This window comes from Aedes aegypti, chromosome 2 (genome assembly GCF_002204515.2).
Source record: "Aedes aegypti strain LVP_AGWG chromosome 2, AaegL5.0 Primary Assembly, whole genome shotgun sequence".
NCBI classification, from domain to species: domain Eukaryota; kingdom Metazoa; phylum Arthropoda; class Insecta; order Diptera; family Culicidae; genus Aedes; species Aedes aegypti.
Genome location: NC_035108.1, coordinates 183141249 through 183167369, shown reverse-complemented (window position 1 = coordinate 183167369; position 26121 = coordinate 183141249). Strand labels below are relative to the sequence as shown.

At 36.1% G+C, this 26121-nt stretch overlaps 1 protein-coding gene across 3 annotated transcripts in view; it reads right to left on the bottom strand.

Moving 5' to 3' along the window:
• Positions 1-23524, bottom strand: part of LOC5574214 (G-protein coupled receptor Mth2) — a 127118-nt gene extending 103594 nt beyond the window's left edge. Inside the window, exon 1 of one of the 3 annotated variants that reach the window (XR_002500204.1) lies at positions 13934-14663. The gene's annotated coding sequence lies outside the window, so the exon portion shown is untranslated. Of the gene's footprint in view, positions 1-13933; positions 14664-23442 lie in introns of those variants that run through there. The other 2 variants (XM_021843381.1, XM_021843377.1) reach the window with 2 other exon arrangements.
• Positions 23525-26121: the final 2597 nt, after the last annotated feature.

Genomic DNA, 26121 nt, shown 5'->3' with positions numbered 1-26121 from the left:
GATGCTGTCCCTATTGATACCCTTACCCTAGTATAATTATTTTATAAACGTTGAATCACTTTAAGTTTTCGTTAACTATTATTAAAATCTAGGTACACTCAGAAACACAGGTAGTCACAGAATGACTAAATTTTAGTAATTAATGACTATTTTCTATCTGCCTCTCTTTCCTCCTGCAGGAAATTTTATTCCTATTTGTCAATTCGCCTGGGTTGAAGCATCGCTAAGCTTCAACCCAGTCGAATTGACAGTTAGTGTAAAAAATCACGGTAGAATGAAAGAGAGGCAGATAGAAAATAGTCATTAATGCATAAACTTTAGTAATTCTGTGACTATTTTTATTTCTGAGTGTACAGGATGCCAAGTTTGGTGAATGTATATTTATTAAACCTATAGGCATAAACTAAGTTACACACAATTGAATACGATTAACACAAAATCAAATTCATCTGGACCAGGATCAGATATGTAGTTTTTACACTTTCGGAAAAAAACGTCTCTTATACTGATTTCTTTTTCGCAAAGTGTATTACAGATAAAGAAGTTTCTACTATCTGGAAACATTGAATCTTCGACAAAGTTGTTCAGCAAGCTGTTTTTTTATGAACTATTAGATTTAAAAATTGCTATCAAGTAACACTACTGAGCATGCATTTTGTGACCCGCATCTGTCTCAGAACCCTGTATACTTTGAAAGATAGAATTTTAGGCTAAGTATAGGGCGTCCCAGAAAGTATTGGCACGACTTTGATAACGAAATCACAATATTATTTTAAATAAATCAATATTTTTTTGTATTTTTCATGGAGACATTTTAAATGGTGCCTATGAAAATTTTGTTTGATGAAACAACCTTTTACATTGAAATTCGAATATTTTAGATTTTTAAATGTTAAAACGGTTGTATAAGGACTATAACAAAAATAGCGCTATTTACTTAATTAAGGTTTGCTGAATCAATTGCCGTGTTCAAAATTATCATAGCACGTCTTGTTTTTGAGATATTCACTGTGAAAAAAGCAAAATTTGACTATTTCAGACAACAAGCATGCAAATTTGCCAGCTTGTACGTGCTTGAACATTTCTGAGAACGGTATCAGATTCAGCGACCTCAAAACCACTGGAGACACATAATTTGATCCTTGAGACACGCAAAAGTGTCATTTTTGTTACGCTGTGAAATCGACCACCGCTGAAATCGGATTTTTGGCTTCTATTCAAATTTTATATATTGAGTTTATAATTTCCAATAAAATGAGTGGCAATCTGATCATTTTTTGTATCGGCAATGATAAATATATTTTTTCAGATTGTTTGACCTACAACGAGTTTCATACAACAAAGTTGCTCAGGTATAACGCGATTTGTGCAAAACTGATAAGAGGAGCTTCCAGAAATGTAACACCATCAACAAACAAGTAGCGAAAATATCGTTAAAAATAGAAAAATCTGCTCTCGAAAAGTGCAAAAACAAAATGTGTGAAAATCAGATTTTTATGTGCACTAGCCTTGAAATGGCAATCAATTCAAGTTATATCTGATGTTATGTGAAAGTTTCATTCGAATCGGTCCATAAACAACTGAGATCTAGCTTACCAAAGTTGGTCATTTTGTATGGAGAATCGAAAAAGTTGCAAATGTTTTGTCCAATACTGTATGTATTCTAGGGGTTTGGTATCTTCGACAAAGTATTTTGAAATAAGCTTCACTACATTTTTATCCCTTTTTCTTTTAATCTAGATTACTTGTAACTGATCTAGATCACTTATATTTTTTTACTATGAACATCCTAGTTCAAAGCTTCCCTCTGCAAAGTTGTTTGATGAGATATGTTTGGCATTTTTTTTCAACATAAATTTGCTTGAACATGTTTAGCGTTAGCGCTAGCCATAGCGTAGTTACGGTTTGCTTCGTAGATTGGATACTAGCTATATTCATGTTTTATCTTTGATAGTCTCATCTAGAATGCTTTCAGGAACAAGGCTTGGGAGTTAACCTTGATCTAATCTGAAACAAGAATACCAAAACCATGAATATCGTTATTCCCGGCCACGCCCGTCTTTACCGTAACTTGGGATTGGGGAAGGAAATGTTGATGTAGCACTTACTTAACGAGAGGCCTCCGTTTCAGTGACACCCTCATAAGTGCTACGGAGTTGGGGGTTAGGAAAGGTAGTAGGTCGCTAGGATTCGCTTGAAAAGCTTACGATGGACCCAGAGCATTTGATATTTAATTGTTTTTAATTTAATCTTTTGAATGCCGGCAATCAAAAGAAAGAAACAATGCTATATTTACAGTTTGAACAATGTTGTTTCCCGTAAAAAATGCGAATTTAACGATAGTGAAATTCTGCTCGGTAAAAAGCCGAGTCGATCCCTCCAGGGTCATCGGAAATACAATCAAAAAAAAAAAGAGAAAAAGAAATACGCACATACCGACCGACTTCGGAACAAAATACTGTCCAAAACGTAAAAACTGAGCAGCCCGAGAAAAAATGCATTTACGCGTCTTTATGGACCGATGCACGAGTTCATCATTTGACGTTTGAGCGGTGCCGTGTTATTTACGTCACCATGGAAACGAGTGAATTCGGCACCGCTCAAACGTCAAATTAATGAACTCGTGCATTGGTCCATTGACGAAACTCTACTGACGAACCTCGCGATGTTTTTTCGTAACCTACAAAACGAAACCGAACACGATTGATCACGATTCCATCTTCCGCTCCCCGTAGGAGCAAGCAACAGAATTTAATGACGAAACACTACTCCAGGCGCGGACATCTTTGTTCCGTGATCGCGAACCGACAATACACAACGTTACAACAAAAATTAAAAAAAACTAAATCGCTCCGGTTATATCTTTTAAAATTCAACTATTTCAATTGTAAACTAAATTCCGAATAATAAAATGGAACAGACTCACCAAATTCTCCAACCGGATATCAATTGGTAAAGATGACCTTTCGGATTCCAGTAAGGGTATTCGTTTTACTACTAATAGCGAAACTTCGGACGTTCGGCAGGCAACACATTTCTCTTTCAACAATAGCTCTACTACTCAACCACGTTTCAACAAAATTTGTCACCAAAAACACCCTGCTAACGGTTTTGGCTTTAACCAGCCATAACTTTTTCTTCAACAGAATCAAAAATTGACAGGCGCGAGAAAAATAGCAGCAAGATTTTTTTCTGAATAAGTGCAGCGAATATGTTTGAGCAAAAATATATGTTTTTGGTTACACTCAAAATTTATATTACTGAAAAGAACTACCTTTTCTCCTAAATTTTCCTAGGAATTGAAATATATAGGAATGTATTTTTTTCAACATTAATTTTATTGCGTTAGTCCAGAAAACATTATTGAATAGTTATAGAAATTCTAAATTACACTCAAAATTTATTTAACTTAAAAAACTTCAAGAATTCCGAGTTATTTAACCTGTTTGCATATGTATCAAATTTCAAAGTCATAACAGTGAATATGTTTGAGCACAAATATAAATTTTGTATTACACTCAACATTTTTTTTTTTACTGAAAATCCTTCGAGAATCCCTAAATTTTCATCTTTTTTGCCTGTCAAACAATGTTCAAAGCAGTGACATGTAATTTTTATTTCACGAATTCTTGGTAGAAATCTAGTGAATATGTTTGGTGCGATGATACTTTATGCCCAGGGAAGTCAAGAAAATTTCCATTATGAAAAGATCCTGGACCGACCGAGATTCGAACCCAGACACCTTCAGTATGGCTTTGCTTTGTAGCCGCGGATTTTAACCACTCGGCTAAGGAAGGCACATAATTGAAACAATTAAATTTCTCAAATTTTCCATTCAATATCAAACATAAATAAATAAAACTTCTTCAACTAAGCTGCGTATATGTAGTTGCTTTTAATTGTTCTTTACTGGCAATCATAAGCAAAGCATAAGCATAGAACAATCGAAGTTGTACAGGGAATAAATGAATGGGGCTTGGGATTAGCTTAGCTTACAATGTGCACAAATCGAGAGCTCAAATTTAAAATTCAATAACGGCACCGGCCACGTCCTTACGGTCATCGGGGAAGGGAAGGAATTTTACCCAGTAAACACACCATCGTATATGATGAGATATAAGAGTACAAATGTGGAGGCGATATACGTACATCTTGCATTGAGCGTTATGGCGCATGCCGTATATCGCCTCCACATATGTACTCTTATGCGCTATCGTATACGAGTGTGTGTTTACTGGGTAGTGTGACTACCGTTGTTACTAGAGACAGAGATCACCTCTACATCTCCACGGTTGTCATGGAAAGGATATTGGGTTAGTGCGTGAGGTAGAGATCTGGGAGTCATCAATTTTTGGTGATGCGATCCATAACATAACCACGCCTAACCAGATTCGCGAAATAATTCGATAATCGCATTGTACGCCGACCTATTCATCGCCCGCCCTCGCAAGAGCAAGTGACGCGATCAATGGATCAAACACTACTAAACGATCGCGGCACCTTTTCATTACGACGCGAACACGAAGCGCGACATGTTTGATCCTGCCCTCATCGCCCGCTCCCACAAGGAGCAAGCGACAAGGTCGAAGAATCAAACACAGCTCTTAATTGTTCTTTACTGGCAATCATGCTCGAAACTTATTTTTTGTGTTTTTGTTTTAAAAGTAAAAGAAGTTATGAGAGTAATCCAGCATTTATCGCTCTACTCAACCATACGCACTATTTCTGCACAATCTAATTTATGTAGAGAAACTTCATGTCATCGTTTTGAAACTCGATCTATAGGCAAACAGTTAAAATAAAATAGCTCCGTAGTTTTAAAATGAAATAAGTTAAGAGTGTATCCAAAAATTACTATTTTGCCTTTTTCACAATCAATTGCAAAAAATCAACACCGTTTTGATTAGCACATAGTGTTACAACGTAGATATTTTCATGCAAATACACGTGTGGAAATAGATTAGACTGGCCCAGAAGGAAGTTTCGGCTTTATAAGCTGTTTTTTTTAATCAAACCACGTACATAAGCAATTTTGATACCACTTTTTGGCTCAGTAATCAGATGTGTGAGAACTTTTTAAAGTAAAATTTTGCTACTAGATTTTAAAACGGAATCAACAATCACAATCCAAGAGCCGTAACAATTTTCGATTCTGTTCTGACAAATGAATAAAAGATGTGAGAAAATATTGGGCATATTAATGCAAAGTGAAATGCTGTGTACTTTACTATTGCAAACAGTTATTAACAGAAAGCTAAAATTTCAATAATAAAAAGATAATATTTTATAAATTTACAAGAAAACACCCTTTTTAAAATGCCACTTTCAGATCTCGTACATATTATTTTTAAATAAACTAACACTGTATAAGAAATAAACATTAATATCTATCATATAATATACTTTTGGCAACAGGTAGAGACCTTGAATAGCAGATAATTTTTCTTCTTAGTTTCTAATACGGAACAATGGTTAGTGCATAATAAAATAAAATTTCTTACAAGCCTATGAATCAACATTAGGTAACACCCTCACGCATTTTTGGAGCATCATCAATATTTTCAAAGCTGGATCGGGCTACTCTGCCACACGAGCACCACTTGAAATTGCAGTAATTTTCCGACTATAATCAAAGGATTAAGTTAACGTGATGGTATGCTGCTACTGCTGTTGAAGCTTTGAATTTTTTACTGCTTTCAACAGACTTTGTTTGCTTTTTTTACGTGATAATCAGTAGATTGCAAAAACGTCTATTTATATCTTTGCCCACGAAACCAAGGAAATTTGGTAAATGTTCAGTACTATAAAAGACAGTTGTTTCAATAAACGATGAACAACAACATGATGCGTCATTCAACCCATCCCGGGTAGGGGTGAATAACAAAAAAAAACGATAAAATAAGAACACATTTTGCAATCATATCACTGCTTATAACTGCATATTTGTAACATTCGACAAAAGAAGGCATTGGAAAACCAAAAATGTATATTTGAGTCTGAAATTATGTAAAGCTAATACTGCATATAAGGTGAGTAGTCAGAAAATAATTGTGATAGATATTTCATAAGCACTACATTACTAGGCTCGTGTATAATCTCAATGTGACTTTTATGCGTTTATATTTGGCAATGTAACAAATTAACTTGGTATATTTTTCGAATTTTTTAGAACATTCTACGACAATTACAGTCAACTCTCCCTTACTCGATATTTCCTTTAATTCTATGGAATTCGCGGTCCCTTCAATTTAGCATACTTTGAACCCTCTTTAAGTCGATACCTTTCTAACTGGATGTTTCCTAACTCGATGTGATCTGCTTGAGTTTCCCAAATTTTCAAATGTACTCAATATGTTTGAATCTTGTGTTTCATAAGTATTTATGATTGAGAGCAACTGTAGAATTTAAATGCGGTGACACTGATTGGAACCAAGAAGCCGTAGCAGAAAACGCGCAGCTATTCAGCAAAACCAAGCTGAGGATCATGGGTTCGAATCTCGCCGGTTGAGGATCTTTTCGTAAAGGAAATCTTCTCGACTTCCCTGGACATAGAGTATCTTCGAACCTGACACATGATAAACACATGCAAAAATTATTAATTGGCAAAGATATCTTTCGATAAATAACTGTGGAAGTGCTCAAAAACGCTTCAGCAGCCTTTGTCCCGGTTGGGACGTTACGCCAGAATCATCACAAATAATCTGGTTTTGTTTAAGGGAAGCTTCAAGACTAAAAAATGCGTTCGAAGCACTCGTTGGTTCGTCGATCGGAATGCAACCTTCCCATTGAATAATATCGAACAGATATTTTTAAATCGGAGTTGCCCCGTTTGTATTTAACGTAGACCAATTGCATGAGTAAACAAACAAACGCTGATAAAAATATCTACCTTCTCAGGTAACATAATCCGGAATCCGGCTGTTCTGTACACACTTCTACGAGAAGTACATAGATAATGTTGAGTCATTTGCTGTGAATTAGACGGATGTAAATACTTGCCAAGTGCGGTAGATGCTAATGTTGCGTGCTAAAATAAAACAAAAACTGTCGTAATTTGTACAAATAGAGTCGCCTTTCTGGACTGTATAGACTGTATATTCGCGAACTTTGCGACTTTAAATTGAAGCAGATATGATTCATGTCCACCACTTTTGGAACCATCGGTAATATTTGCACTCATCAATATTTAGTGAACTGAATGGTTGCCAAGTAAGATGCCAAATTCTCATTATTTTTTTGACTTCCAGTGGGGAATGACTCATGCTGATTGTAATTAGTCGGTAATGATGTTTACTTGAGAAACGGTAGCAAAAGACCATACGAGCATCCTGAAACTTAGCTGATCCATATATCTTGACTCGTCGAATTCTACCGACTACCCCGAAAAGTGGTGAGCAAATATTGTGAAACAGCTGGAATCCAAAAGTGCCGAATTGTGGGGCTTGGTGCAGATGGAAATTGTCTGACTTCGCGTCGTGGGTTGGCAAACCGATATTCATGGAAAACGAGAAGAATCGCGTGTATAACAATGAATTTGGATGTGCTCAAACAGAGCTGATGAGAGTTTCCAGAGAAGCTTACGCAAGTAAACTTCACGACGCCCATTGATTGATGTCAGGTGTTGTTGGTAAAATGGAAATAGGATTTCCACTCTATTGTTCCTTTCGACACCATCATAGCCATTAACGAGAAAAAATCGTTCTGGTAGTGTGTACCATCGCATGGTGGCCCATTTTAAGTAAACAAAAAATCAAACTTTAAACAATATTAATTAAACCAACCAGTGGATTACAACAGAGTTCTAACAGATTTTGTAAAAAAAAACTTCTGACTCGCTCCACGAAGCTCATTTGTTTGATGTATATTGTGGATTGTATTGACTTGAAACTTAGCATGTACTAAAATCTCGTCGAATATATCTCACACGCAGATCTGTCTTTGAATATCAACCCGGGTAGAGGAGAATACCAATGAATATCAAATATATAGAATTAAAACTAAAAAAATGATAGAATGTCGCTATTACAAACAAATAACAGTTTGTTTGAAATAAGAGTTCAAAAACAAAAATAATAACTACATTTTTATGGCATAACACCTTAGCTTAGCTTAGCTTAGACTGACTACACATATCAATGGTTGCTATTCCGTGATTGACCGGAGACAGTGAAAATGCACAAAGAATCAACTAGAAGTTCGGCTGGGATTGACCATAATCTTCTTCAGTGTGCATAATTCAGTGCCTCTATTTATACAGGGTCAATAACGGCGCCGACCACGTCCTTGCAGTCAGGTGGGATTGGGTTAGTGTGTAACCTTTGCTATTTGGAGACCGTGTTTTCCTCTGCATCTCCACAAAGGTTACTGGGAGGGAAGTTTGTTAATGGGGAGAATCGTTGGGTCACAGGATTCACTTTGATATGCGATTAGACCATGATAAATGATTTGACGCGAGCAAAGGATCAAACACTACTACTTGCTTTGCGATCCGCGCAACTAATTTATCATGCCACGCGAGCGACGCGCAACACGATTGATCCTGCTCACATCACCCGCCCCCGCAGGAGCAAGTGACGCGTGCAAAGGATCAAACACTACTCTATTTTTTTATGGCATAACACCTCACGAATAACTAATAACAAAAAGAAGTAACAAAAAAGTTGTTATTTGGATATGGATAACAAAGTAATAACCAAAAAAGTTCTTCAGGTGGGGATTAGAGGGGTTTGCCTCACCTGGGACATAAATCCCGGGGTTTCCCGGGATCCTAAAATCTCGGATCCCGGGATATATACAGCCTATTTCCAAAATAGGGTGACCAGAATAATCACGGCTTAGCAAAAATTTTATTTAAAAAAAATCATAACTTTCGAACCGCTTGACCGATTTTCAATTTTCTTGGCCGAAATGGAAGCTAAAAATATTGACTTTTCAAGAAAAACATAAAATTTCACAAAAATTATTTTTAACATCAAATATCAAAAGTTTCCGTTTTTTGTGTTTTCAAGGCCAAAACCAACCAAAACGGGACCAAAGAGACTATTGCCCTTCTCATTTTATCTTAAAAGTTTAGAAAATTTTACGTTTACTGTCAAATTTTTAGCAATGTATGTTTCTTATTTTTTGAGACATATTTTTTTAAAAATATAAAAAATCTGTCATTTTTTATCGGCAGACACTGTAGGTCACAGCACATTAGATTTTTTATTTTCAAAAATCATAACTTTTGAACAGCTCAACCAAGATTTCGACAAAATCTGAAGCTTTCATTTCGTCAAAAAAAAATGAAAATCGGTCAAGCGGTTCAAAAGTTATGATTAAAAAAAAATATATAAAAAATTAGCAAAGTAGCGATTTTTCTGGTCACCCTATTTTGGAAATGGTCACCCGAATCAAAAAATCCAAAAACATCTATGTATCCTTATATTGGATAAGGAACAAACTAGAAAATTTTCACGGAATTCGGTGTCCCACTAGATCGGTTTTTCATGGAATGGCTGTATATATATTTTGAAAATCCCGGGAATTCCCAATATTTCAAAGAGGGCATCATTTGCCTTGATCAGCTCGCAAATTCTCAGATGATAAAATACAAGACGATTTAAAAAGAGTCTTTCCCAAGACAGTTATTTGGAATTTAACTTTAGTTCTAATACACAATTTTCGCCTTCTTCATCAGTCGAGAACTGATTTGAACTCGTTCTCGTGATAACTGGGGAGGTAGTCCTGCTTTGCTGTTGTCCACAGTTGATCAGCAGAATTTTTCTCGTTTTATTTTGTATGGGGAAAGGCATCTAATTTTAAATTTCTCGTAAATGGAAGCATTAATCAAAGAGCATTTGGTAGGCGTGATAGGCATTATCATTCCGCGCAACCGGCACCAAATATTTTTTCGGAAATATTTTCTAATGTGGATAAATAATTCGTTAGATACTTTTCGCCATACAAATATTTTTTGCGTTACCTTTTAGTAATTTTTCGTGCATAGACAGGGCTGGTAGCAAAAAGTGGTACCAAAAAAAGTTATTTTAGTGACCATATTTGAGAAATAAGTGACTAAAAAGTGACTTTCAATTCTTGAATAAGAGACTAAAAGTGACTTGAAAGTCAAACCATAATCAGTTTTATTTCAATTCTATTACACTGTTTTACGATCAATATCCAATATTATTATTTATTATTTATTAAGAAGGTTTCAACTACAAAGTCATTCGCCTCAAGAGAAAAAAATCCAATATGATAGGGATTATCAAATATGATCTATTGCAGGTAGTAGTCCCAAAAAATGGCACCTTAAAAACCACTAAAATTGAATTCATTGTAAACTGTGTAGATCCTAAAACTTTTCCCACTTCAATTCGATAAGAATTTAGGAGTCAGTCTAGAAAAACTATAAGCGTAAAGATGAAGTTCCGTCAAATATAATATTCACAGAAGAATCTATTTATTTTTATTATTGCTGTTTGCATTTGAGGAGCAAATCTTGACTAAACGTCCTCCAAATGCGGTAACACAAAACAATCAAAGGACACCTAGCAACGATTAAATAAATCACCGCCGCCCTAGCAAGATAAATCGATCTTTGACATCGCATTTCTTGTGAAAAATCTTACCGCGTTTAGTGTTCCCGCATTTGATATTTGCAGTCCAAATGCACACAGCAACAATTTTACTTTAACGCATCTACCTAATAATGTCAATATTTCTCGAAAACTTATTCAAACAGTCTCAAGTCAGAAAAGTGAACAAATTTACTTTATCGATCCTACGTGGTTCGCAGACGAAATTCTATGCTTTCCGCTCTAAACCAACTCGAGTAAGTAATATTTTCAACTTTCGTTTTAGAAGATAGGTTGTGATTCTTCTTAATTAGTTTTCTCAAAGCTTTATGAAAGTGACTTACATCGATTTGAAAAAGTAATCGAGATTTTGTGTAACTAGATCAAGATAACATTTTCTTCTTCTTCTTGGCATTAACGTCCCTACTGGGACAGAGCCGGCTTCTCAGCTGAGTGTTCTTATGATCACTTCCACAGTTATTAACTGAGAGCTTTCTTTGCCAAAGTTGCCATTTTCGCATTCGTATATCGTGTGGCAGGCACGATGATACTCTATGCCCAGGGAAGTCAAGGAAATTTTCTTTACGAAAAGATCCTGGACCGACCGGGAATTGAACCCAGACACTTTCAGCATGGCGTTGCTTTGTAGCCGCGGACTCTAACCACTCGGCTAAGGAAGGCCCTTAAGATAACATGGAAAATGTAATACATGGGCATTAATCAATATTTAAAATTGAAAATGACGATAGAAGATCGAATATGTTTGAAATACTGCTTAAAACGATTGATCATAGACGCGACCTTCGAACACCGATTAAGAGAGAGCAATCGATTGACACAAGCCTGAGTGACATTGAATTTTTCCATCAGTAAGTTTGATGGGAGATACCATTGGCCGAATGTACATTTAGTATAAGAACGATAGGCTTAATAGACCGTTTTTCTAAGTTATGCTGCTAAAGTAGTTAATAGCTTCTAATATTTCAATCAAAATTACTTGGACACTTCCATGATTCACTTGAACAGCAGACGTGCACTCAGAAACACGGGTAGTCACAGAAATACTAAAGTTTATGCATTAATGACTATTTTCTGTCTGCCTCTCTTTCATTCTGCAGGGAATTTTATTCCTATTTGTCAATTCACCTGGGTTGAAGCATCGCTAAGCTTCAACCCAGGCAAAATGAAATTTAGTGTAGAAATTCACAGCAGAATGAAAGAGAGGCAGATAGAAAATAGTCATTGATGCATAAACTTTAGTAATTCTGTGACTATTATTATTTCTCAGTGTGAACTCGTCAACAAGAAAAAATACACCGTGAACTAGGTCATGTTTATGCGTAAACATGATGGTAGTTCATGGTGTATTTTTGACGTTCACGTTTTCTAGAATTTTTTTGAGCGTGTATGCAATAAAAATGCTTGAATTCCGCGCCTATTATTGTCAAATATAAATTCTGTAGCATCGAAAAAACGTCCTGCCAAAGTGAATCAAAAAAGCCAATAAGAGGATCTGACACCCCACATTTGTTTGAAGAAAGGCATGCACAACCTAAGCCAATTGATAATAAATCTTCGAGCTGTTTAGTGGAATACCTATAAGTATATGAAAAAATAGTGCATACTCTAGCTAAGATCTATCCGATCATTTTTGAAGGTTTGGTTTGCAAAGAAAGTCTGTCCTAAGAAGTATGATGAGTTTTTACTCTCTAACAGTACATTGAATAATTATTCTTTGCTTTGCATTTTAGTGTTGCATTTTAGATTAACTTTTTTCCAAGCTTTTTTCACAAGTAAACCATGAACCAATATTTTGATACTGACATGAAGTTGTTCTAATGATGACCTAACCCAAAACTTAGCCTAAATTCATATATTTCTCACGGAAATTTAGCTCAAAATAGTTGAAAAAAGTGACTTTTTAATGAAAAAAGTGACTTTAGTTGAAATGGCTTCAAAAAAGAGACTTTAAAGTGACTGGCTTGAAAAAAGTGACCAAGTCACTAAAAAGTGACTCGCTACCAGCCTTGTGCATAGACACTAGCGCAAGTGCGTTAATATGTGGTGAGTAGTGAATCAGGCCAAAGTATTTCTTTTAAAAATTTTCATACAGTAGTATTTTAATATAAGCAGAGAAAAGGAAGAAAACAAAAATATTTATATAAATCCGTCTCATAACCCATTTCTAGGGCAAGGATAGAAACAACTATTCTTAAATATCCATCGCGTAATAATGACATATTTAACACAAATGTCATAAATGTTGCGTAAATGAAGTATGGACTATAATTGAATTGAGATTTATGAATTCCACACATATCGTACAAATAAATGCAAGCATGTCTTAATAATCCAACCAATATATCATAAATATGATATTTCTCTAATTATACACAAATATATTTTTCACAGCCATAACACATATTCAAACCTACATGATCAGAAAATGCAGTGAAATTTTACGCTTCCTTCACATTTCGACAACTTTACGCTTGTTTTAAACAATTTTCAAAAAAATCCCGGGATCCTCGAAAATAAAAATCTCGAATCGAGGGATTTTTTTAAGCTCGAGAAACAAGACCCTCTAGTGGGGATAAAGATATGTATATATTTCGCTATTAAAACTCACATTCTGTAATTAACTTTTGTCTTTATTTACGGTATGATTGATTATTATTTATCCCATTAAAACTAATTGAGTATATTTTGTTATTTTCACTGTTCTTGCAATCAAACAATTGACAAATGTTGACATTCAATCACTTTTCTTTAATGGTAAAATTTGCTATTTAAGTACAGTTAACTCTTCATAACCCGATATTGACGGGACCATTGAGTTAGGGAGGTATCCAGTTACGGAACACAAAACCAGTACAACTGCGATGAAAGGGATCATTGAGTTAGCCAAGAAAACCTGCTCTTACTATGGTAAGAGCTCGATATTGAGATATGAAATATCGAGTAAGGGAGACGTGACTGTAGTTCCAATTCAAATTCATATATTCAATGGCGTTAAAGAACGTTATGTATTCTCAAACGCCAATATAGTTCGCTGTGCAAAGTATATGTCCATCGAGCTGTGCGTTGCGTTTAAGAGGATCTATCGCCATCAATCCCAATCCCAATTCGTGTTCCGATAGAAACTCTTAAACTTAAACATATATTAAAGAACACGTATTCGTACTTATCACAAAACTAAAATGAACGTAAGATCATCAGCAAAGTCTTCTCACGTGAGATTTGGGAATCCACAGCCACTTGAAATATCTAAGCTTTGGAATCAAAAACTTTTTCAGTACGTCATTGGCCCGAGATCACGCGCTCGATCGACGTATGTCTCTATAGTTGCTCTATTCGATAGCCATCATAATTACCTGCTTGGTTTTGTTCTGGAAATTCTCCTGGGCGGGAAACAACGCAAACAATCTGTTCACACGGAAAGACTTGTTGAAAGTTGACAAACAGAATACCGGAAATTTACAGACGATGAAAACTCAACCTGTGATTTGACGAGATTCATGCAGTGCTGGCTGAAGTGGCCTATCAACTGGTTTTATTCTTAGTGACAAAACCTCATTGTCCACAACTTGACTGGTAGTACCGGTACAATTAAAGTACTTATCGAACTCTATTACCGGTTACACGCGTGATTCACTCATTGCATATTCCATCACTTATTGGCTCATATCGTCAACCTATCGAGGTGGAAGTTTTTACGTACTCATCACTGGCCAAATCAAATCTGATTTTCAAACAGAAATCACAGTTTTTAAATTTCACCGAGCAATACGTCGATAGAAACTCTCAGCGCACGAAAGCCCTATTTTCATTCATAACATTTCGAAAAAAGAGGAATGGTTCCTTTTTATTCACACCTTTTTGCCTGACGAACAAAACAAACACTCGATTTATGTTTCCTATATTCGCATCACTGCAGGCAAGTCAAATAGTTCTTCGCAGCTCGACTAAGAATAGTGTTCTTGTCAGTTACGGGAGGATTCCGAAAAACGAAGCACACCGCAGTTGCGAATCCCAGAGATATCTATCTGAAGCAAGCTTTCGCGTCAAGCAACCAAAGACAACTGAACGACAAACTGTTGCTGGTGCAGCTAACACCCCAACAACGAACCGCGCGCGGTGTCTCTCGTTTCGCAAAACTCGAACTTGATCAGTCTGGGCCGATACATCCGTTTGTTCAGTAGGCAGTAGGGGATGAGGGGGAAAGTTGTGTCACGTTCCGAAGCTTCAGCGATGAAAAGTTATTCTGATGGAAAAATAACGGTATATAGGAACATTTATGGAACGCTTTATCACTTAAATTATTAGGTGGTGTATGCTTTTAGCTTAAAGTTTTCAATTTGTTAACAAATTTTTAAACAGAAATTATACGTAAAGTATCTACATGACATTACTATAGACAGACGAATTTCCACAAATTTCAAAAGTACAGATGGGAACTGATAGGAAAAACGGGTTGTTTGAGCTTTTTTGACTGTTTATAATACAGTACTGATCCGATTTTGTCAGCCCCCGATTTTGTCTGCCCCTGATTTTGTCTACCCCCGATTTTGTCAGCTATTTGACCCGATTTTGTCAGCCTATTTGAAAATTTTCACAAACATGTTTTTGTCATGTTTTAACACATTTAATAATTGATGATGGTGTTTGATGTCATGTACGCATGGGCGTAACCAGAGGGGGCAATGGCAATGCCTTTTATTATTATTATTATTCTTCAAAGATTGTCTCCAGCGCTCGTATTCATACAAAAAAAAAACATAATAGATTGGAAAACTTATGGAGTCTTGCCAAAACTATTCGAATGTTTTATCAAATCTGTAAGGAAACTCGAAAAATTTCTGTAAATATAATGCCAGCAGAATTACTGTTGAAGTTATTAGAGAAAACTCCTCGTTTTTCCCCAGGAATTCCTCTCGGAATCTCATTTATATTCCTCTAGATATTTTTTAAACGTATTTCTCCAATTATTGCTGAAATTATTCTATAAACCGCTCCTGGGAGTATATCGAAGTTCTCCAGAAATTCTACTCAATTTCTTCTTAGGATTCTTCCATAAAAACTTAATATAGTATGCCCAATCTCGGCTTCTATTGAATGAATTTCATGAGATCTCGAGTATCATAAAATCGTGTATCGTTGCTAAGCAACCTGTCAATTTGCTAGTTAAACAATGCTGAAAAACTCAAATATAAAAAAACGGGCTTCACACAGCACAGCAGAGCAGAATCCTGATAAATCTTTTTTTTTTTCAAAAATATTCCACAAATAATTACATAAATTTTTTTAGAAACAAATTAGGTACACTGAAAAGATTTTTCGTCTAAATAAAAATTTCTTTATGCATTCTCTCTTGAACTCGATCAAAACCTACATCCAAAATTTCTATAGTATTATTTTATTTTTTTAAGAAATTACTTAATTATTGAAGTAATTCCTTAAAACAATAAAATAATTCTACAGAAATTTTACTTCTTCTTTTACTCCTTGTTAGATTCTTTCATTTTTTCTTCAGTATGTTTCGGATATTCCTTCAAAGTTTGCTTCTTAAAGTTTTATTGAGATTGTGCCTACAATAACTTCATAAGCTCTTTAAAAAGTCCCTTCAAAAATACGTTTTGTTGAAGCTTTCTTAGGATATTCTTGATGAAGTGTGACCTAGAATTCATTACAATCTTTTTTTTTCTATAATTTCATTATTCCTTTATCCTGATGATTTTCTTCAGAAATTCATTCAATTTACCTTCTGGATCTTTTATTTTCATTTTTGTGTAAACAATCTATGCTCTATCGACGGATTCCTAAAGGAATCTTAGAGGAAATCTCCGGATGAAAATTCTATGAATTATACTTAAAAGAATTCCAAGAAGAGGCAATTATTCATGGTGTTTCGGAGGAGTTTCTAAAAAAATAAAGGAATTTTAATATGAAGCTCTTTGGGAATTTTGGTGTTCTGGTAGAATTTCATAGATATTTTTACGATTATGTATAACTACCCGAGGAGGAAAGAATAACTCGCAATAACTTATGCATATCATATTTTGGTATCACACCATAATTAGGTATTGTTCAGTTGTCATTACCTCATTTTGGTATTATAATGGTATTTGAAAAAAATTTTAAAACAATTAAAAATACTTCATTTCGGTATTCGATAGGTATTGAGGACTGCTGGAGGTATTGAAAAAGTTTACTTTTATATGAAAATCCATCAAGTATTATTTAGGTATTACAATACTGTAGGAGATATACGTGCTTATTTATAAGTTAAGAAAATATATTTTCTCGACTTATTTAAAAATACTTCTTGGGTGGAGCTTACCAAGCTCCAGAAGTACCAATTAATCGTCCCCATCAGAAATTTTCCATCAAGTTTTACAACACACTTCAATCGACATATTCTACAATCAATTGTATGCCTCGACTGATTCCGGTAACACTTTCTTGGGTGGAGCTTACCAGGCTCCAGAAGTACCAATTAAGCGTTCAAATCAGAAAAATATCAATAAACTTCTACAACACATCGCAATCGACATATTCCATAATCAATAAACATCCTCGACTAATTTCGAAAATACTTCTTGGGAGGAGTTTACCAGACTCCAGAAGTACCAATTAAGCTTCTATATCAGAAATTTTCATTCACTTCTACAACACATCTGAATCGAAATATTCTACAATCAATAAACATCCTCGACTTATTTCGAAAATACTTCTTGGGTGGAGCTTACCAAGCTCCAGAAGTACCATTTAATCGTCCTCATCAGAAATTTTCCATCAATTTTTACAACACACTTCAATCGACATATCCTACAATCAATTGTATGCCTCGAATGATTCCGGTAACACTTTCTTGGGTGGAGCTTACCAGGCTCCAGAAGTACCAATTAAGCGTTCAAATAAGAAAAAAATCAATAAACTTCTACAACACATCGCAATCGACATATTCCACAATCAATAAACATCCTCGACTAATTTCGAAAATAGTTCTTGGGTGGAGCTTACCAAGCTCCAGAAGTACCAATTAATCGTCCCCATCAGAAATTTTCCATCAATTTTTACAACACATTTCAATCGACATATTCTACAATCAATTGTATGCCTCGACTGATTCCGGTAACACTTTCTTGGGCGGAGCTTACCAGGCTCCAGAAGTACCAATTAAGCGTTCAAATCAGAAAAATTCAATAAACATCTACAGCACATCGCAATCGACATATTCCACAATCAATAAACATCCTCGACTTATTTAAAAATACTTCTTGGGTGGAGCTTACCAAGCTCCAGAAGTACCAATTAATCGTCCCCATCAGAAATTTTCCATCAAGTTTTACAACACACTTCAATCGACATATTCTACAATCAATTGTATGCCTCGACTGATTCCGGTAACACTTTCTTGGGTGGAGCTTACCAGGCTCCAGAAGTACCAATTAAGCGTTCAAATCAGAAAAAAATCAATAAACTTCTACAACACATTGCAATCGACAAATTCCACAATCAATAAACATCCTCGACTAATTTCGAAAATACTGCTTGGGTGGAGCTTACCAAGCTCCAGAAGTACCAATTAATCGTCCCCATCAGAAATTTTCCATCAATTTTTACAACACACTTCAATCGACATATCCTACAATCAATTGTATGCCTCGAATGATTCCGGTAACACTTTCTTGGGTGGAGCTTACCAGGCTCCAGAAGTACCAATTAAGCGTTCAAATCAGAAAAATTCAATAAACATCTACAGCACATCGCAATCGACATATTCCACAATCAATAAACATCCTCGACTTATTTAAAAATACTTCTTGGGTGGAGCTTACCAAGCTCCAGAAGTACCAATTAATCGTCCCCATCAGAAATTTTCCATCAAGTTTTACAACACACTTCAATCGACATATTCTACAATCAATTGTATGCCTCGACTGATTCCGGTAACACTTTCTTGGGTGGAGCTTACCAGGCTCCAGAAGTACCAATTAAGCGTTCAAATCAGAAAAAAATCAATAAACTTCTACAACACATCGCAATCGACATATTCCACAATCAATAAACATCCTCGACTAATTTCGAAAATACTTCTTTGGTGGAGCTTACCAAGCTCCAGAAGTACCAATTAATCTTCTATATCAGAAATTTTCATTGCCTCGACTGATTCCGGTAACACTCTCTTGGGTGGAGCTTACCAGGCTCCAGAAGTACCAATTAAGCGTTCAAATCAGAAAAAAAATCAATAAACTTCTACAACACATCGCAATCGACATATTCCACAATCAATAAACATCCTCGACTAATTTCGAAAATACTTCTTGGAGTTTACCAGACTCCAGAAGTACCAATTAAGCTTCTATATCAGAAATTTTCATTCACTTCTACAACACATCTTCATCGATAAATTCGACAATTAATAGACTTGCTCAACTAATTTTGTTAACACTTCTTTTTTTTAGAAGTATCAATTATGTCAATGGTATGCCTCGACTGATTCCGGTAACACTTTCTTGGGTGGAGCTTACCAGGCTCCAGAAGTACCAATTAAGCGTTCAAATCAGAAAAATTCAATAAACATCTACAACACATCTCAATCGACATATTCCACAATCAATAAACATCCTCGACTAATTTCGAAAATACTTCTTGGGTGGAGCTTACCAAGCTCCAGAAAAACCAATTAATCGTCCCCATCAGAAATTTTCCATCAAGTTTAACAACACATTTCAATCGACATATTCTACAATCAATTGTATGCCTCGACTGATTCCGGTAACACTTTCTTGGGTGGAGCTTACCAGGCTCCAGAAGTACCAATTAAGCGTTCAAATCAGAAAATAAATCAAAAAACTTCTACAACACATCTTCATCGATAAATTCGACAATTAATAGACTTGCTCAACTAGTTTTGTTAACACTTCTTTTTTAGAAGTATCAATTATGTCAATGGTATGCCTCGACTGATTCCGGTAACACTTTCTTGGGTGGAGCTTACCAGACTCCAGAAGTACCAATTAAGCGTCCCCATCAAAAATTTTCCATTAGGCTGTTGTAGAGCATCGACATATTCTACAATCAATGATCTGCCTCAACTGATTTCATGAACTGATTACATGAACTTACCAGCACACCAAACATGGACGTACCAGCATTACAGCTGGACTTTCAATCTGCTCGACCCTCTCGAGCGGGGCGCCCATATACATGGACGTACCAGCATAACAGCTGGACTTTCAATCTGCTCGACCCTCTCAAGCGAGACGCCCATAAACATGGACGTACCAGCATTACAGCTGGACTTTCAATCTGCTCGATACTCTAAAGCATTTCAGTTGAAATTTCAATCTGCTCAACCCTCTCGAGCGAGACGCCCATAAACATGAACGTGCCAGCATTACAGCTGGACTTTCGATCTGCTCGACCCTCTCGAGCGGGACGCCCATAAACATGGACGTACCAGCATTACAGCTGGACTTTTAATCTGCTCGACCGTCTCGAGCGGGGCGCCCATATACATGGACGTACCAGCATAACAGCTGGACTTTCAATCTGCTCGACCCTCTCAAGCGAGACGCCCATAAACATGGACGTACCAGCATTACAGCTGGACTTTCAATCTGCTCGATACTCTAAAGCATTTCAGTTGGAATTTCAATCTGCTCAACCCTCTCGAGCGAGACGCCCATAAACATGAACGTGCCAGCATTACAGCTGGACTTTCGATCTGCTCGACCCTCTCGAGCGGGACGCCCATAAACATGGACGTACCAGCATTACAGCTGGACTTTCAATCTGCTCGACCCTCTCGAGCGGGGCGCCCATATACATGGACGTACCAGCATAACAGCTGGACTTTCAATCTGCTCGACCCTCTCGAGCGGAACGCCCATAAACATGGATGTACCAGCATAACAGCTGGACTTTCAATCTGCTCGACCCTCTCAAGCGAGACACCCATAAACATGGACGTACCAGCATTGCAGCTGGACTTTCAATCTGCTCGACCCTCTCGAGCGGGACGCCCGTAGACATGGACGTATCAGCATAACAGCTCGACTTTCAATCTGATCGACCCTCTCGAGCGGGACGCCCATAAACATGGACATACCAGCATAACAGCTGGACTTTCAATCTGCTCGATACTCTCCAGCATTTCAGTTGGACTTTCAATCTGCTCGACCCTCTCGAGCGAGACGCCCATAAACATGGACATACCAGCATAACAGCTGGACTTTCAATCTGCTCGACCCTCTCGAGCGAGACGCCCATAAACATGGACATACCAGCATAACAGCTGGAATTTCAATCTGCTCGACCCTCTCGAGCGGGACCCCCATAAACATGGACGTACCAGCATAACAGCTGGACTTTCAATCAACTCAACCCTCTTGAGCGGGACACCCATAGACATGGACACATACCGTTCATTTTATCCATTTCATTCACTTCTCTCTACCAAGAAGGCAAACATTTGTACTGACATTTATTTTCAATTGCGTACTGTGATCAAATAATCTTAACAAATTTCCTTAACAATTTTCTACAAAAAATTACTTCTAGTTACAAATAGTGACGCGCTACCAGCCCTGATACAACTTCTAAACTTCCAAATCAAATGCGATTCGCTACCAGCCCTGATATAACTTCTGTCAACTCCGCACCATTCATTTTATGCACTTTTCTCCACCAAACAGGCATACATTTGTATTGACATTTCTTTTCAATCACGTACTGTGATCAAATAATAATGTTTTTCTGAACAATTTTTCTAAAACAAATGACTTTTAGTTGCAAATAGTGACTCGCTACCAGCCCTGATACAACATGTCCACTTCCAAGTCAAAAGTGATTCGCTACCAGCCCTGATATAACTTTTGCCAACTCGGCACCATTAATTTTAGACACGTTGTTCTACCAAATAGGCAAATATTTGTACTAATTTTTTTTTTCAATCGCGTACTGTGATCAAATAATAATGTTTTTTCTTAACCTTTTTGTTTTTAAACAAATGACTTTTTTGTTGCAAATAGTGAATCGCTACCAGCCCTGATACAACTTCTCCACTTCCAAGTCAAAAGTTATTCGCTACCAGCCCTGATATTTCTTTGACAATTCCGGGCCATTTATTTTATGCATTTTTCTCTACCAAACAGGCAAATATTTGTACTGAAATTTCTTTTCAATCGCGTACTGTGATCAAAGAATAATGCTTTTTTTAACAATTTTTCTAAACAAATGACTTTAAGTTGCAAATAGTGAATCGCTACCAGCCCTGATACAACTTCTCAACTTCCAAGTCAAAAGTGATTCGCTACCAGCCCTGATATTTCTTTGTCAATTCCGGGCCATTTATTTTATGCTTTTTTCTCTACCAAACAGGGAAATATTTGTACTGAAATTTCTTTTCAATAGCGTACTGTGATCAAAGAATAATGCTTTTCTTAACAATTTTTCTAAACAAATGACTTTAAGTTGCAAATAGTGAATCGCTACCAGCCCTGATACAATTTCTCCACTTCCAAGCCAAAAGTGATTCGCTACCAGCCCTGATATTTCTTTGTCAATTCCAGGTCTTTTATTTTATGCACTTTTCTCTACCAAACAGTCAAATATTTGTACTGAAATTTCTTTTCAATCGCGTACTGTGATCAAAGAATAATGCTTTTCTTAACAATTTTTCTAAAACAAATAACTTTCAGTTGCAAATAGTGACTCGCTACCAGCCCTGATACAACTTCTCAACTTCCAAGTCAAAAGTAATTCGCTACCAGCCCTGATATAACTTCTGCCAACTCGGCACCATTAATTTTAGACACCTTGTTCTACCAAATAGGCAAATATTTGTACTGAAATTTTTTTTCAATCGCTTACTGTGATTAAAGAATAATGCTTTTCTTAACAATTTTTCTGAACAAATGACTTTTAGTTGCAAATAGTGAATCGCTACCAGCCCTGATACAATTTCTCCACGTCCAAGCCAAAAGTGATTCGCTACCAGCCCTGATATTTCTTTGTCAATTCCAGGTCATTTATTTTATGCACTTTTCTCTACCAAACAGGCAAATATTTGTACTGAAATTTCTTTTCAATCGCGTACTGTGATCAAAGAATAATGCTTTTCTTAACAATTTTTCTAAACAAATGACTTTTAGTTGCAAATAGTGAATCGCTACCAGCCCTGATACAATTTCTCCACGTCCAAGCCAAAAGTGATTCGCTACCAGCCCTGATATTTCTTTGTCAATTCCAGGTCATTTATTTTATGCACTTTTCTCTACCAAACAGGCAAATATTTGTACTGAAATTTCTTTTCAATCGCGTACTGTGATTAAAGAATAATGCTTTTCTTAACAATTTTTCTAAACAAATGACTTTTAGTTGCAAATAGTGAATCGCTACCAGCCCTGATACAATTTCTCCACTTCCCAAGTCAAAAGTGATTCGCTACCAGCCCTGATATTTCTTTGTCAATTCCGGGTCATTTATTTTATGCACTTTTCTCACCAAACAAGCAAACAATCATCGGCAAGCGATTCTACGGTGAAACAAAATTAACTCCGCTGTGCAACCTCAAAGCCACAAACATAACAAAACCCTCTTACTTGCGATAACTCAGACTAACTCTAACATCATTTGAAAATTAAATTTCAGTTTAATCACCACCGTTGAACCAAAACCTAAAACAACTCTCGCCGTCCGCAAACACTTCACCAATACCCAATAACCAGGATAAAAAAAGCGCCAGCCAACCGTAGCCATTTTTTTTTTCTTTACCCAATCAGCCCAATACCTCTCCGTCAGTTCTTGCCCTTTCAGGTAAAAATCCATTCAAAATATTTCATTGGTTCGTTGCAAAATGGGTGAATATACATACCAGCTGCAATCGCTCATTGCCTACCATTCTGCGCCATTGTAGGAATTCTTCATAATAAAAACACTATTAAATAAACAAATTTTGTTTCAAACTTATTTTTTTTTACTTATTTTCAGCAAATTACACACATCCACACTTCACAACATACATCTCAAAACTGAACACATTCAGCCGTACACAGTTCCCTTCATCTACATTTTCAATGCTTTTTCTCTTGTTCGTTTCCCCTCTCCGTCGTTGTGTTCGTGATTCATCGCTTCGCTTCCACATCAGCCGTCAGGTGAGCGCACGTATGAAAGCTCGCTCTCTTCAAAATCTGTTTCGCTCTCTATCGATGCAGTGTTGTCGAATACATTATTCGAGGATTTGAAGATTTTTCGCTAATTGTCTTAGCTTGGAATTACATGTATGTAAAATTTGTTTTAATATATTTTGTTCAGATAAATAACGTTTTATTATAAATTAACTGAAGAAATAATCTATTCGTAATTGTACTCAATATTATTGCACAATTCTATAAAATATATTTTCTTAACTTATAAATAAGCACGTATATCTCCTACAAATACCAGATCTAGTTATCAGCTTGGTATTTGGAGAATATGCATAAGGTATTATTTGAGGTATTTTAACTCTAATGCAGGGCAGGTTGTAAGTATTGGAAATTATCTGGTATGGAATACCTAAATTAAAATGTTTTAATCCAGTCTTATATATTTTCGTTAGAAATTAATTTTATATTTATACTTCTCGAGAACTTATTCATACAGCCTCATGAAAGTAAACAAACTTATTTTATCGATCCTATGTAAGATTTTAAACTTTCGCAACTTGACCGCTACTTTCACTGCTCCGTTGTATGGAGAGACAAAGTGACTTAACCACGAATCAAAACAAAAAAATACATGAGTCGATTTTAAACTTGTATAAAAACGTCGTTAGTAACTAAATAGAACGGGTTATTATTTTGTCGTAACATTTTTTAGGGTAATGATAGAAACAACCTAGTTTTTGAACACGAGCTGATTATATTCAAAATTTAAGCGATGTACAAGGTGAAAAAGGTGAATCATTTTAAAACAGTTTTAGAAGATAAGTCTTCTCAATTAATTTTCTCAAAACCATCTATTTGAAAAAGTAATTGAGATTTGTTCTACCGACCTCTCAGAAGCCCCAATGACACATTCGATTGGTGATGATTTGTCAAGTTAATTGTCTTAAACTGGTGGGAGTTCGACTGTAACTCTTAATCGTTCAGATTTAACGGCTACGCAGTCTTTGAGGGAATAAAACGAGGTTTATTATTGCCCAACATTTCGACACGGGGAAAGTGTCCCTCAATGAATGCGAAGCTTTCATCCAATAGATTCATCTAGAATCAAAATAAATTCACGATCTCGTAATACGGTTGGGTGACACATCGCCGAAAGACAAAACAACGAATTCCAAAACGCTGAATGCCAAAACGTCGAATGAACAAAACGTCGAAGGGACAAAACATTAAAAAGACAAAACGTCGAAGGGAGAGAAATGGAAGGAAATGAACATTTCTTGGAATCATTTTCTTCCGAAAGAATAAATAATTCACAAGGGGAAAAGCACAAATTTTCAACCTACAAAAATACTGTGCCGATATTTGGAATTTCATACAAAAGTAGGCCAAAATCGCATGGGTTTGTTGAAAACTAGGGTAGGATGACAAAACAAAATGTCAATTGCCAAAATGTCGATTGCCAAAACGTCGAATTTCAAAAGTCGAAAGGACAAAACTTCGTAGAAACGTCGAAAAGATCATTGGAAGGAAACAAAAATTCCTGAGATGAATGATTCTCTTTCGAAAGAATGAAAATTCGACATTTTGTCCCATTCGACGTTTTGGGATGCGACGTTTTAGCATTCGACATTTTGTCTTCCGACGTTTTGTCCCTTAACTAGTGCTAGGTCGAAAATTGATGCTCTTCCCCTATGTGCCAATCGTCAAAACGATGTGAAAAATGAATCTCGAGAACAGTTGGTCGGCGTTAAGTCAGATTTGACCAAGTGGCATTTTTGATATTTTAAGAAAAATGGGTTTAAAGTCAAACGCGCTGTAATTGTTGAACTCGTTTAAATTTTGGTTCATTTTAATGATATTTACAATTTATTGAAGGATAAGTAGAAGAATCATTCGATGTCGAAAAATCTGACAAATCTCTTGAAATGTTTTCATTTCCTCGCATTCCTCAGCGCACTTATCGTTTTCGCTGTTATGGTAATAAGCAATTGGTCCACACTGACGCAAACTTTTATCGATTTTCATTGATCTTAAAAGTTTTGTACTTGGTCCCCTCTGAATTAACGCCGACCGTTGAAAATTTCCTGTTTACGACGTCTTGCCCTTTCGACACTTTGTCCCTTTCGAAATTTTATTCGACGTTTTGGCATTTGACGTTTTGTCTTTCGACGATTTCAAGTTTATTTGTTATACTCAAAACAATTCACACGTTAATGCTACGTACTTTTTTTTTCCATCGCACTTTTCAAGTAGCAGTTACGTGAATCGTAGGTAACCAGAATGAACAAATGAACTATCTTTCAGCCTTTGTAGCTACGTGATTTGTCTGTGCCTTCCATACAATGTGTCTGTACAACTTAGATGATGTTCCGGTAAAAGTTATCGAATCTTTCAAAGAAGAGCAT